Below are 12699 nucleotides of genomic sequence, written 5' to 3' on the forward strand. Positions count from 1 at the left end.
TACCAGCCTGGCAATGAGCCTCTCTGCATCTGGCTAGGAGGTTGGGCACAACATTCATTGCTAGGCCTGTACCAAAAGTTATTCCTGTCAGAACTTGGGCTTCACTAGCATATCCTCTGAGATCCCAAGTTCACTTCTAATGGCAAGTATATTGCACATGGTAGTTTCCGAATGTTTTCTAAGAGTTTTTAATTTTATCTGGGGGTTGGGGGAAGGAACAATTAGTTTAAAAGAATTCAGTATAAATTAACAAAAGCACCTAGAAATTATAATCTTACTATTAATTAGTCTACCAATAAAAATGCATCACCATGGTCCTCTTTTGACTGTCTAATGGCCAAAAACCAAACAACACTTACACAAAGAGCGTCAAGTAATATAAAGTCTGAGCTAGAAGCTACAGCTTCCTGACAAATAAAGAGATTCACTTCTAAAATATGTTGTTCTTCTCGTCAAACCATCTTGCTAATTTTGTTGTTGTAATAAAGCCAAGTATTAACACAAGCAAGTATATAGGGTATTAAAGTTCATAACCACAAAGGAATTTCGCAATGTATGTCCATAGTCATTTTCTAAGTTGGTAACATAAACAAACTATTTAGTCATTTCTTTTCCATCAAGGTAACTTGGGAATCAGAGTTGTAACAATTTTAAGTGATAACTTTTAATCAATAAAAAGCATGTTTCCTGAATAAGTAAAATTTTGTTTCCAAGTTCTTATTGAATGTTATCAAATTGCCTACTCCATAGCTAACATTTCTATAGTGCTTTACTGTTTGCAAAACACTTTCTTTATAGCAGTGAAGTGTAATATATGAGTAGTATTATCTCCATTTTACAGTTGAATAAACTGAGGTTCAGTGAGGTGGTGACATGCTCAAGGTCACATGAAATCCCTTAAAACCTAAGTCTTCTGTCTCTCTGTCCAGGGCTCTTTTCATTGCACATAAAATACAAACATTTTAGCTTAGGATTCAAAGTCCTCACAACACCCTTCCAGCTCTATTGCACACTACTTCTATTTATATTTCAAAATGAATTGTCTTGTCCTTTTCTGCCTCAATACCTTTGCTTGTTCTATTTCCCATGCCTAGAATGTCCATCCTTTCCCCATTGAAATTCTACCCATCCTTTAAACCAAGGTTTAAAGTCATTCTTTGGCAAATTATAACATCTGCAAATCTTTTAATCCCCAAAGGTCCTTATTTCTTAAGCCCTACACACTTAAAAAATATAGTTATAGGATCAAAGGCCTTAGAGATAGATGATCTAATCAAACTCCCTTGTTTATACAGATGAGAAAACCAACACCAAGGAAGGTCAAAGCCTGTATGTGTGTGTGTGTGTGTGTGTACATATATATATATATATATATATATATATATATATATGTGTGTGTGTGTGTATGTATGTATGGGTAGTTAGAAGAAAGTCTGAAAATCAAACCAAGGAGCTCTACTAAAGCCTGTTTCCCACCTGCATGATACTCCCCTCCCCTGCACCATCTTCTGCCTGCATCTTTTCATTCTAAACCATAGGTCCCAGTCTCCTATCCCAGACCCAGAAAGCCATTATGCTAAGACTACAGTGAGGAGTCTAGTCAGTTTGGCATTCAGAGTCCTTCACAACCTGCCCCACCCCTTACAGTCTTCTTATACCTTATATTCCTCCCTTGATCCAAGTACTTTCCAATTCAGTACCACTGACCTCTTTGCTGCTCCTCAAATAAGACACCCCATCTCTCAAATCCGGGCATTTTCACTGGTTGTTCCTCATGCATGGAATTATCCTTCATCTCCTCCTGATTTCCCTTAAGCCCCAGCTAAGATCCCACTTTCTTTCTTTTTTTTTTTGTTGGTTTTTTTTTGGGGGGGGGGGCAATGAGGGTTAAGTGACTTGCCCAGGGTCACACAGCTAGTAAGTGTCAAGTGTCTGAGAATGGATTTGAACTCAGGTCCTCCTGAATCCAAGGCCAGTGCTTTATCCACTGCGCCACCTAGCTGCCCCCCTAAGATCCCACTTTCTACAGGAAGCCTTTTTTGATCCCCCTTAATTCCAGAACCTTTGCTCTGTTATTATTTCCACTTTTTCCTGCATGTAGCTTATCTGCATATAGTTGTTTGCATGTTGCCCCCCCCGCCCCGCCCCCCACAATTAAACTTGAGCAGGAATTGTCTTTTACCTTTCTTTGTATCCTCAGTGCTTGTCATTTTTTTAAGCACCACTCTAATAAGTATAAGGCCAAACAGCAATTATCCTTTTGAGCATAGGGAGCAATTTGACTTTTGTCTAACATACTGAAATTCTACTTTCAAGATACACTTACAGATTCAAAAAAATGTTTTGAGTAGTCTTAATGATGAAAAATTTAGGTAATATAAAATACTGCATTTTGTCCCAGTTTTTCCTATTAAATACAACATTAGTCTACTTCTAATTGCAATGACTAGCAGAGTGAATTCCCTCCTGTGGTAGCTTGGGAACCAGGTGACTGACATCCAAATTATCTTAAAAAGTTACTTCTGAGTAGATGGTTCATAAAGTCAACTGTAAACCAGATAGTTATAATGTTCTTAGCCAAGAGTCCTGAAAGCTCATATAAACAGAAACAAAAGGAAGATAAACAGTTGCAGAATGTTTTCCAAAAAGGGCACTTAATATATTTTTATTGACCAGTAAACAATTCAATATCTCTTGGGAATTGGGATTGAAAAATACTGCTTTAAAGACCAGTTCAAATGCCATCTTTCCCACAAAGTCTTCCCTGATCCCCCAGTCAATAATGTTAGGGTCAAGCATTATTTTGTATTATCATCTCTCACCTGGACTATTTTAAAGCTTCCAAAGAGGTATGCCTGCTTTTAGTCTCTCTCCCCTCTCCAAACTTTCCCTCATAAAGCAGTCAAGTGGATACTCCTAAAATAGAGATACAGACACAACATTTTCCTATCAAAAATTTTTCAATGGTTTCATATTGCCTATAAGATAAAATGTAAAATTCTAAGTCTTGCATGTAAAGGCTTCCAGAATCTGATCCATACCACCTTCCCAAGCTTACTTTCCTTCATGAGACTTCCATTCACCAAATCAGCTTGCTAGCTATGCCCTGTACACATCATTTCATGGCTCTGAACAGATGTACTCCTTCATCACGTCTACTCTTCAGAATCCATAACTGTATAACACTTATGAGATTAATTTGTATATATTTTGTTTTATCTGAATGTGTTGTATACTGAAATAGAATATAAGCTCCTTCAGTGCAGAAACTTTCATTTTTGTTTCTGAGTTCCCAGATTCTAGCTAGGTCCCTGGCACAAAACAGGCACTAAAAAAAGTTTGAGGAATCCAAATCATTTCTCTGAAAATCATTTCCTTAAAAGACTATTAGCAGGGGCAGCTAAGTGACTCAGTTGATAAAGCACTGGCCCTGGATTCAGGAAGACATGAGTTCAAATCCGGTCTCAGACACTTGACACTTACTAGCTGTGTGACCCTGGGCAAGTTACTTAACATTGCCTCACAAAAAACAAAACAAAACAAAAAAACAAAGACTATTAGCTCCATGAAAGGCAACATGTCTTATCTAAGCTTTGTTTCTCCCTCTAGTCTTAGCAGAGTTCTGCACAAACTAGAGTTAATAAATATTTGTTTAATACAACTCCATTACTGCTTTCCTAACAGGAACACTCTTTGAAACTAAGATACAGCTTCCTCTTGGCTTAAAAAAAAAAAAAAAGGCTTGAGAATGAGATCTTTTACTTTGTTTTGGTTTGGGTTTTTTGGTGGGGCAATGAGGGTTAAGTGACTTGCCCAAGGTGACACACCTAGTAAATGTCAAGTGTCTGAGGTTAAATTTGAACTCAGATCCTCCTGAATCCAAGGCCAGTGCTTTATCCACTGCGCCACCTAGCTGCCCCCAGAGGTCTTTTACTTTGGTTGATAGTCTGAATATGTCACTGAAGTGATACTATCTATTCCCAACTTAAGATATTATAGAGTGATAGGTAGAGTGAAGGATGAAAAAGATAAGAGCCTTCAAGCTTCTGGGTCAGGTTTTTAATATTATGGTGTCACTACTCCTCAAAGTATTGTGAATTTTCCCAATATCACAAAAACCATAACCAGACTCATGCACAGAAATATATTTCCAAATCAATAAACAGTGGCTACACTGTTTTCTAGATTATCCACATGATCTGTTCTTCAAAAACAAATAAATGATAAGAACAGACAAAAGATGCTCTTCTTTTTAGACTTTCTGCAGTCAGTTGCAAATTTAACTTATGTCATGAACAGGAAAACAATGAACTAAAAATGTTATAGCATGAGTTATTTCCAAACATAAATCCATCAAAGACATAATGCTGTCCCTGAGGCTAATGCATTATTAGGGAAAAAACAGTGTTAAAAGAAAAAACAGGGGCAGCTATTTGGCGCAGTGGATAGAGCACCGGCCCTGGAGTCAGGAGTACCTGAGTTCAAATCTGACCTCAGACACTTAACACTTACTAGCTGTGTGACCCTGGGCAAGTCACTTAACCCCAATTGCCTCACTAAAAAAAAAAAGTAAAAACATTCTGATGACCAAATCCTTGCACAAGCAGGAAAGACAGGGCACAATGGGCCAGGAATAAGGAATTCCAATATGTCCAATAATTCCACTAATTAAGTGCTTCATTGTGGAAAAGCCATTTACTTTTCTTTAGGTCTCATGTTTTGTTATTTGTAAAATAAAGGAAGTTGAATCAAATGATACATAAAATCCTTCCAGCTCTCATATGTTTCTAAGATCCTCTTTGGGGGCAGCTAAATGGTACACAATGGATAGAGCACTGGCCCCAGAATCAGGAGGACCTGAGTTCAAATCTAGTCTCAGACACTTACTAGTTGTGTGATCCAGAGCAAGTCACTTAAACCCGATTGCCTTAAAAAACAAACAAACCCAAAAGATCCATTTTGTAATGATTTTCAGAGCTGTGACATAGTTATGGTCAATCCCGAGTCCTGTAAATATAAAACTGGTAAAGTCTAAGATACAAATAAAACAAAACAAGTCTTCTCAATTAAAAAACAAAAAAACTGAAACCACATCTAAACTAGACAACTGGAATTATTACCCTCTACTTAATAATCAGCAAATTATAGAATTGGTGATTTATCCTTGCCTGCTCCTCCTCCTTCTATGTACCATTCACCTATTGGTCATTTCACCAGAGTGAAATCACAAATGATGATACACAGTAGAAAAAGCACTGCCCTTGAGAGGCAAGAAACACAGTTTTGACAATGACAAGCCTAAACAAGTTAGTTCATCTTAGAGTCTCAGTTTCCTCATTTATAAAATGGGGATAAATGAAAGTATATAGTCCCACAGTGAGACTCTTTCTGAGGTGCAGCCTATCCAAGTATGGAGAGCTTTATCGCCAGTAAACTGACCACTTGCTAACATGTGAAGCTATGAAAAATTTAAAAAACAACAACAAAAAACTAGCCCTCAGTCCTGTGTGGCTTGCTTCTGTTTTGGCAGTGACATTGACAGGAATAGAAAAGAGGGCAGAATATACTAAGAACCTGTTTTTAGACTAATTTTTTTTTGGGGGGGGGGGCAGGACAATGAAGGTTAAATGACTTGCCCAGGGTCACACAGCTAGTAAGTGTCATGTCTGAAGCCAGCCTTGAACTCAGGTCCTCTTCACTGTGCCACCTACCTACCCCCAACTATCTAAATTTTCATCTGGTTTTTAATGGTACAAATACAAAAGCTTTCTCCAATGACCAATGTAAATATACTCAGCAGTAGTAGGAGGCAAATCATTTTAGTTTTGATATTCTAAACTATAAATGACACCAGAAGAAAGAAAGATGCAGCTAAACAGAAGGATGGCTTGCAGAATGTGCTTGGAGAAGCTAAGAGAGCTGGAGCGGTTGGTTTATTTTAAGCTAATGTAAAAAAATTGTTATTTGAGGTTTTTATGCTTCAGTGCGCACTGGCCTGGGGTTCCACAAACTGCAAGGTGCTCCACCCACTGGTTGTAACCGTTTCCACAGTGCTGGCACCTCATGTCATCACCACTTGCGATGCCTACATGGGCCTGGCAAAACTATAATGATTGGAAGCCTAGTGAGGGCAGTCATGTGACTGTCAGAGCGGCCATCCCATTGGCTGGGGCTGTGTGGGGTTTTTCTGGGATTGGGGGAGAAGAATTGGGCATTCTAGCTGGACGCTGGAAGGGGACAGTAGTTCTGCTGCGTGTTCTCAGCTGATTCCTGGGAGGTGGTATTTTTTCAGGTTGTATAATTTCCCTTTCCCTTGATTCTATTGATCCTGTTTGTGATTTTTTTAAAGTTCATTCTTGTTAAAATAAATCCTGTTCTGTTTTGAGGGAGGCTGCTGGTCTCCTTCCTTGCCCCAATATTGCGGTGAGCTGCTTAGCTAACACTCCCCAATTAAAAATTGGTCCCCACACTCCTCAAAGCAACAAGAATCACTTCATGGGATTTCTGGTCATCTCCTACTAAATTGCTCATAAGACATTTGCAAAAAGATCTTGGAGCCTATGTACCACTATCCAATGCAAAGGAAATTCTATGAAGAACTATATAAGATCCTCTAAGTTAAATCAACATAAACTTGAAGTGTATGAAGTTAGACGAGGAGTATGAAAAATAAAGCAGAAAGCATGCATCAACAGTAAACAATTAGAGAGGCCAAAGACTTGATGACTAACAGAAGCTTCTTGCTTCTTTGTCATGAATACTTTTTTCAAAAAAAACATTCAGTAACTACTAGATATGATGGGCAGCAATTAATTACATAGAAAACAAAACTGATTATATTTTGACAGGAAGAGTCTCATTAATGATGTGTCATCCCTGAATGATCTATTTAAATACAGTCAGAACAATGACTTGTAGCAAATTTCATAGCTGGTAAAAAGTTAGTTGAAAGGAAGATGAGATGATATATAGTATGCAAGTGAAACAACTCACCTGCTCAATTTAAGCAAGTTATTCATAATAAAAAATTGGTAATTTACAGCAAAAATATTATCAATACCAGTTATAATCATCTTATAAAGAATTTTAAGTAGGTAAATTATTTTCCTTAACAAGGAGGCCAAAACAAATCTAAAAAGCACATCAGTCAGCAAATGCCTGACTTTGCTTGCCAAGGAGCAATGGCATCCAAAAGCAACACTGGTTTCAAAAATAAGCTCATATCCAATCTTATGGAAATGGCTAATAAAAGAGTATGGACGATATTGCCTCATGAAACAGAGAAGCTACAGAGGGCATACGCAGTTTAACTCAAGCTTGGCGGGAGTCCCAAGCAAGGTGATCTCAAATGTATATGTAGATGAAAACAAAAAGACAATGAAATGAAAAAAAAAGTGGACGAGGCCGACGAAGATTTTTATAACAGTCTTCACTATTAAAGACAGCCGAGTCACCGTATATGGATTAAAAAATCACAATCCCAGATGTGTTTATAAAGGAAACAGAAAGAGCACAAAAGAAAGCAAATGTGCCAACAGTATTCATACTAGATCAAGTGTAACAAGAGGAGATCTATGCTGGAGGCAATATAACTGTGAGGGTTTTGAGGAACTGATTTAAAATGTATTGGAAAGAAGAAACAATACCAGACATGGGAAAAATCTCCAACCTTCACAACTGAAAGATTATCAACAACCACTGACCTGTATGCCTACTTTTTAGGAGAATCATCTGCACATAGGTATTAGCAACAGAAAGGCTTTCACAAGTGACTGCAAAGTGCACCAAAATTACTGCCATCATTCAATTTCCTGAAAGATGTATAGAATTCAAAATCCTATTATGCTTACTGTTTGTGGATTATGAAAAAGCATCTGATTCAATAGAGAAAAACACTTTTTTAAAGACTCATTTCCAACAATGTTTCCCTTTCTTACATCAAAGCTGTTCAAGATTCCTTGAAAGATATAACAGAGATAATCAGCTTCAACAAGCCTCAGTCCACAAACAAAGCATAAAACCAAATGCCAAAGATGTGTACTGCTGTGATGGGAGCAAAGTCCATGTGGAAAAGGAATTCCCTGTTAATAGTTAGGCCCTACTGATGCTACTTTTTGCAACTGATACTGTGATTTTTACATCAAACTTTGAAATACTACCATCTCCTGGAATGATCTGTAACCACTAAAAAAAAGTTGGCCATATAATTCATAGTTGGTTGCTGTCGTCCATGCTCAAAGAGGACCAAAATGACATCACTATGTTGGGGTCAAGGTATAGACTATGGCTGAGCAGACTAATATGAGCTCAGAAGGCTCTACCAATGGGTCAGGCACAAATAGTCTATATGAACATTTGGAGTGGAGATGTCTCTAAATTTGCACATCACACATTTCTTTTGAGCTACTACAGTTCTGCTTTGCTCACAAAGCACAGTACCTTTTTTGATGCTGGCATACCATGCTGGGCAGTCCTGTGCCAGTGTCTCCCACATCTCACAATCAATTCCAAAGTTCTTCTGTGAGACCTTGAGTGCCTTTGTATTGCTTCCGGTCAAGTGGATAAAGCACATCTATTGATTGCATTATGGCATGCAATTAGATGGGCAACCTATTCTCTTCAATAACTCTGGCCTTCATTGACTGGTCAAAAATAGGTCCCAGCCCAAGCCTCATTTTGCCACTGTTTAACCTCTTGATGGGTCAGGGTGGGCCTAAATAGCAACTGTGGGGGAGCTAGGTGACACAGTGATTAGAACACTGGCAGCGAAGTTGGAAGGACCTGAGTTCAAATATCACCTCAGATATTCACTAGCTGTGTTACCCTGGGCAAGTCACTTAACTCCAATTGCCTTAAACATTGGGGCCATATCCAGTTGTCCTGATACCTATTTTGCCCCTGGACCCAGATGGCTCTGGAGGAAGAGAGTGAGGTTGGTGACCTTGCACAGCCCTCCCTCACTTAAAATTGAATTCATGGCAAGTCATAACATCAGCCTGATATCATGGTCCTCTTAGAGAAGGAAGGACAAACAACCAATTGTATCTCTATAGGTCAGAAACCCTGAGGGTCTTTCTCCCACTCACACACAGCCCCCATCTCTATTTTTTTTTTTTACTTGATAAAAGAGGCCTTTCTTTCCCTTCCTTCTTACCTAGCCTCTCAAGGTCTCCCTTAAGAATTCTGAAGCTGGGGCAGCTAGGTAGCACAGTGGATAAAGCACTGGCCTTGGATTCAGGAGGACTTGAAATGCAGCCTCACTTGATACTTACTAGCTGTGTGACCCTGGGCAAGTCACTTAACCCTTATTGCCCTGCAACAACAACAACAACAAAATAAAAATTCTGGAACTAATTGCATGACATGGGAAATGCTGACACAGGATCTCCCAGCATGGCGTCCCCTCATCAGAGAAGGTGCTTTGCTTTATGAACAAAGTAGAACTGAAATAGCTCAAAAGAAATGTGAGATGCACAAATTTAAACAATCGAACCCAAATGTTCATATGAATTATTTGTGCCAGACTTGTGGTAGAGCATTCTGAGTTTGTAATGGTCTGATCAGACACAGTAGGGCACACCTGTAACTTGACTAACATTGTAATGTCATTTTGGTCCACTTCAAGGACAACAACCAACCAAATTAGCCTTAAAGCTGAATGGGCTTTGCCTCAGGCAAACTGAGACCTGGAAAAGGCTTTAGCTTAAAAGGCCAGTCTCCCACTGAATTCCAAGGCTATCTCCAATGGTCCAGTGGGATACTGGACCCAGATGGATTCAGGAGAGAGTCCAGTGACTGCACAACCCTTCCTCATTTAAATCCAATTTATTGCAAGTCATTCTAAGGACAAACAACAATAATATATCTAAGACATTGTAAAATGGATGAGTTGAACTGAGAACTCAACAGCAAGAAGTGAGTAAGCAGAATTGCTTTCAGCAAATTACAAAGATCATTTAATGACTTTAAACTTCTCTCAGAAAAGTTTACTTTATCCTTAATACCAATATTCTACTAGTGAGCAATATGAGATATCAAACACAATACTCTCCTAAGAAATGAAAATTACTATCACATAAAAGGCAATGAAGACATATGTGATACATGTGAACAGGACTAAGATATACAAAGTTCAAAAAACAGAATTATATGGAAGTATGCATATACATGTATATTACATTTGTAAGTATGTACTACAAGTTATTATTTGGACAATTATCTGGTGCTTTCATTACTTTCAAGACAACTGCTGCTACAAAAGCCTATCTCTATAAAAGCATTATACTCTCAGTGATACAAACTAACTGCACTAGACCTCACGTTCCTCATCTGTAAAATGAAATGGTTGAACTAGATGCTTCTAAAGTCTCTTCCAGCTCCATAACTTATTGTCCCATCACTATGGAATATCATACATCAGAGGAATCAAAACTGCAAGTGACCCAATGGGTACTTTAAAAAGTCAAGGTGGCTATAAGGCTATTGAAGCACAATATCAAGATATCATCTAATCAAGAAACAGCACAAAAAGACATCATTGAGGATGTTTATTGAGGATGTTTTAGAAAATGAGGACAGATTAGATAGACAGACAAACAGATGAAATATTCTAGCCTTGGAATTCTTGAGCTGTAAGAACCATAATGAAAAACTTGAAAAAAAACACCAACCTACTAAGTATCTAAGTATCACTTTAGATTTAAATGTTACTTAGCACCCTTCTACAGAAGGTTTGAGGAAATGGATGATCAAAAATAATTGCTAAAATGAGGATTAGTGGATTATATGCCAATTCAATTTATCTAAAGCCCACCACTTGCTAAAAGAATTTGAAGTTGCCTATAAATCACCAAATGAATGGAAAAACTCAAGAATCATAGAATTTTACAGCTAGAGGCACTTCTGAGACAGGGCCAATAGGTAGGTTTCCTGAAACTAACTTCAGTCCTCTCTTTCACTTGTCAAAATGCCTCCGGTTTTATTTTAAGGAACATAACTTGAATCTATACATCTAAAATTACTGCCATAGGCAATTTATATATCATCACATAGATATATAGAGATAACATATATTATCACATATATAAAATATATGACATATATCAGTTTATATATACTGCCACTGACAGTTTATATATTATGAAAAAGATGGGAATTCATGTCACAGCAAATTCACACAACTAAAAACACTCCATAAAGAAGCTCTGTCAAAATAGGTAGATTTAAGCAATGAACCAGGATTTCCTAAAATAAGCTTAAAACTGGAAAAAAAGGGATAACATAAAACTAGTTGATACTTTTACCCTCAAATGAGCAATTAAATTAGACATATATTTATCAACTGTTTACGATGTGTGAAGCATACTTTTCTATTCTCTAATACCTTTAGTGACCAAACCTTGGAAGGAATCCAAAATAAGCTTAGGCATTACAAAATACAGAAGTGAGCAATATAAGGAAGTGTTGGCTAGATTGCCACTTGTCAGGCCATGTGAAAAATAGAAATAGAATTCATGCTTCAGGCTGGCAGAGTTAAATGATCTCTCAAGTCTCATCTGACTCCAAGATTCTGTTTTGGAGGTCACTCCCATAGTTTCATCTATTCTCTCCATAACTATGGCTCCTCAACTCTATGTCTCCAACCCTAACATCTTTCCGAGGATCAAATTCCCATTTCCAACTGAATGTTGTATGATAAATCCAAATAGATGTCCTATCAGTACTTCAATCTCAACATAACTAAAACAAAACTCATAATCCCTCCCACCACCAGCTTCTCATATTCATCTAACATCTCTTACACCAGATATGTCAAACATGCAGCCTGCAACACTCCCAAGAAAGTCCCATGCCTGACTAAAATGTGATTTAACAAATAAATAAAAATACAACAAAACAATAATAATGTTAATATGTGGTTCTCTAAGTCAATATGTGTCTTTGGGGATCCTTATGCATAGTTCAGTAGCCTGTTTGACCCAAAACCCCAAATTTGAGTTTGACCTCAGTCTTACATTTATTCTACCTTGCAATTCCTATAACCACCATCTCACCTAAACTATCACAAGAGGCTATTGGTTTCCCCAATTCCAGTACCCTTTACAATCCACAAAGAAAACTAACAGATACATGTTTAAATTATATATATCTGAGTATGACAATTTGTGATAGTGTAACTTTTAGTTTGATATTAAAGTTATGATGACAGGACTCCAAAATGGAGTCACTTAGATTAGGTGATCCTAATGCTTAAATATATAAGCAATGACAGATAGTTTTGTATCTTTCCACTGTTCTGACCTATTTTAACTTGTGTCAAGCAGTTAATGCTCACAGTATACATTGGTACAGTATAAAGAATCATTGGCCCTGGAATCTGGGACCTGGGCTTGAATCCAAGCCATTCCACTTACTACTTGTATGACTCTAGCTTAATCACTTAATCTCTCCGGACCTCAGGTTTCTTCATCTATAAAATGAGGAGGCTGAACTTCTAAGGCCCTTACCAGCTCTAAATCTATGATATGAAAGGTCATATACCACCTTGATTGTCTTCCTCTGGATGTATTCCAACCTTTCAATGTCATCCTTAAAACATGGAAATCAGAATTAAACAGAATACTATAAATGTGGTTTAACGAGGACATTAGCTATTCAGCTAATCAACTCTGTAGTACTAGACATACTTTCTAAATGCAA

The 12699-nt window shown here is 37.6% G+C and overlaps 1 protein-coding gene across 4 annotated transcripts in view; it reads right to left on the minus strand.

The window, feature by feature from the left end:
• The window catches only part of FBXO38 (F-box protein 38), a 117798-nt gene that overhangs the window by 97122 nt on the left and 7977 nt on the right, over positions 1 to 12699 (minus strand). For 3 of the 4 annotated variants that reach the window (XR_006354898.1, XM_043986159.1, XM_043986156.1), the window contains exon 3: positions 2823 to 2916. The exons of the other annotated variant lie outside the window; for it this stretch is intronic. The gene's annotated coding sequence lies outside the window, so the exon portion shown is untranslated. The remainder of the gene's footprint in view (positions 1 to 2822; positions 2917 to 12699) is intronic. 4 annotated transcript variants of the gene reach the window in all.

The sequence above is a fragment of the Dromiciops gliroides genome, chromosome 2 (assembly GCF_019393635.1).
Source record: "Dromiciops gliroides isolate mDroGli1 chromosome 2, mDroGli1.pri, whole genome shotgun sequence".
NCBI classification, from domain to species: Eukaryota; Metazoa; Chordata; class Mammalia; order Microbiotheria; family Microbiotheriidae; genus Dromiciops; species Dromiciops gliroides.